Here is a 2,062-nt window from a genome sequence, read left to right on the forward strand (position 1 = left end):
CAATTATGTGCGGGATGCGGGGGGAAACGATACAGTGAACTCAAGCGATATTACAATAAAAAAAAAAATAACGGAGATGCGCTGAAATCCGAAAGTGATTATGTAACTAAGTTTTCAGACAAATTATAAATTAGACAAATACATGAAGTATAAATGAATCAAGAATTTGTTCGACATCCAACCATCGAGAATTATGAAGCATTTCGCGAGGGAATCGTGAGACATCGTAAATTGAAAAAACCAGTTGGTGCTGTTACTAATGCTGGTTATTTAATGTTCAAGCCATCACACAGAGCGAGAATTCTGCACGAGGTGGCACTGGTAAATTTGTAAAAATTCCCAGAGCTGTCAGATCTCTCAACAAAAATACTAATAAAGAAAATATATTTCGCTCAATGGGCTTAGCTGCGAAGTATTTTGGTATTAACCCCCGTTCGGTCCAACGTGTTGCAGAAAATATTATCAAATCAACTTTTTCAAGTAAGTTTCATAGCTGGATCTTATTTTCTTATGCAGATAACTCTACAGCGACTGCGTGAAAGTCAATGATACAATTATTTCCCCTTGTCAGGAAGTGTTGCGCAACACTCCTTGACAGGTAAATTTATCCAGTGCGGTTTTTTTTTTACATTCAACTGTATACACACTGCGTCACAGTCTCGCGTTTGTCAGTATCTTCATAAATCAGAGCTTAAATTCAGTGTTTAAAATTCAATTCAGAATTTGTTAACTGTCTGTTACCACTACAGAGGTATATTATTTTACAGGTAACACAACGAGCAGACGATTTTCTACACAAGGCCTACCTGTATAAATTTCACAACAGGTAGATCGGTATATAATAATTTTTAAATCCTATATTATCAGATTAGACAGTGGCACAGTGGTAACGCGTTTGACTTTCGTCCCGACGCTATCAAATGCCATGTTCGAATCCTCGTTACGGACATATTGTTCGACGGGCCCATTTGGGTTTTTTTTATAATAGATGGGGCTCCAGCAAGGGCCTTGTGTGCATACCTCCTCCACGTCTAATCGTGGGGGTACGTTTTACCCCTGGGAATTAGATTTGGGGGGGGGTATGCACATGGAGCTCCCAAAAATAAACAGGAGTCATTGGATGTATAAGCTCTACGGTCAAAAACAAAATATGGCTAAAAGAACCGATCACGAGGATGCCGAGAAGCTATAAGAAAAGCTCTGTAAGACTGAGATTAAAAAAAATCTGAAAAATAAAAAAATCACCTAAAACAAAGTGTTTCAAAACACAAAGTGACAAAATCACCTTGACAAAATCAAGGAATAAAAAATCTCAAGTCTGAAAGGACCTCGTGGAGACCCATAAGCCAGTATAAGACTAACCGCTCATCAATGACTACTGTTTATTTTTTTTATTTTATATATATAAAAATATATATAAATATGAATCACGAAAATATCAATAATGTGATTGATGCTATTAAAAAATTAGAAAAACAAGGATTTAATTTATCACTAAATCCTGAAACAATTCTGTCTGATTTTGAATCATTATATGAATCTAAATGCGCAGGGCGTTATAGTCTTCCTGCTCAATATCGATTTATGAAGATGATTCAAAATAATTTGTATAAATCGCTGGCCAGCGTAGAAGAAGCACAAATAAATGAATTTGTTCCATTGTCTCGTGCAATTGAAAAGATCAGGCTGGCACTGGCAGCCGAGTATGAAACTAAAAAGATAATAAATAATCGGGTTAGAAAATTAAAGCATTGTATGTCCCTTGACTTCGTCAAGGATGACAGCGTCAGTGACGAGGAAGTAAATACCTCACCTTGATTTCGTCATTGACGAAGTCAAATACCTTGATTTACTTGGAAGTGAAATCGAAAGTAAAAAAAAATATTACTTTTTTTTACTGTCCAAATTATGCAATTGTCCGATTTCACTGATTGCTACTAGCAAATACCCTATCAAGATTAGCAACTTGGACATTTTCTCTGGTTTTTACTAGCAAATACCCTATCAAGATTAGCAATTTGGACATTTTCTCTGGTTTTTACTAGCAAATACCCTATCAAAA

This window comes from Sinohyriopsis cumingii, chromosome 18 (genome assembly GCF_028554795.1).
Source record: "Sinohyriopsis cumingii isolate HCF-2022 chromosome 18, ASM2855479v2, whole genome shotgun sequence".
Lineage (NCBI taxonomy): Eukaryota > Metazoa > Mollusca > Bivalvia > Unionida > Unionidae > Sinohyriopsis > Sinohyriopsis cumingii.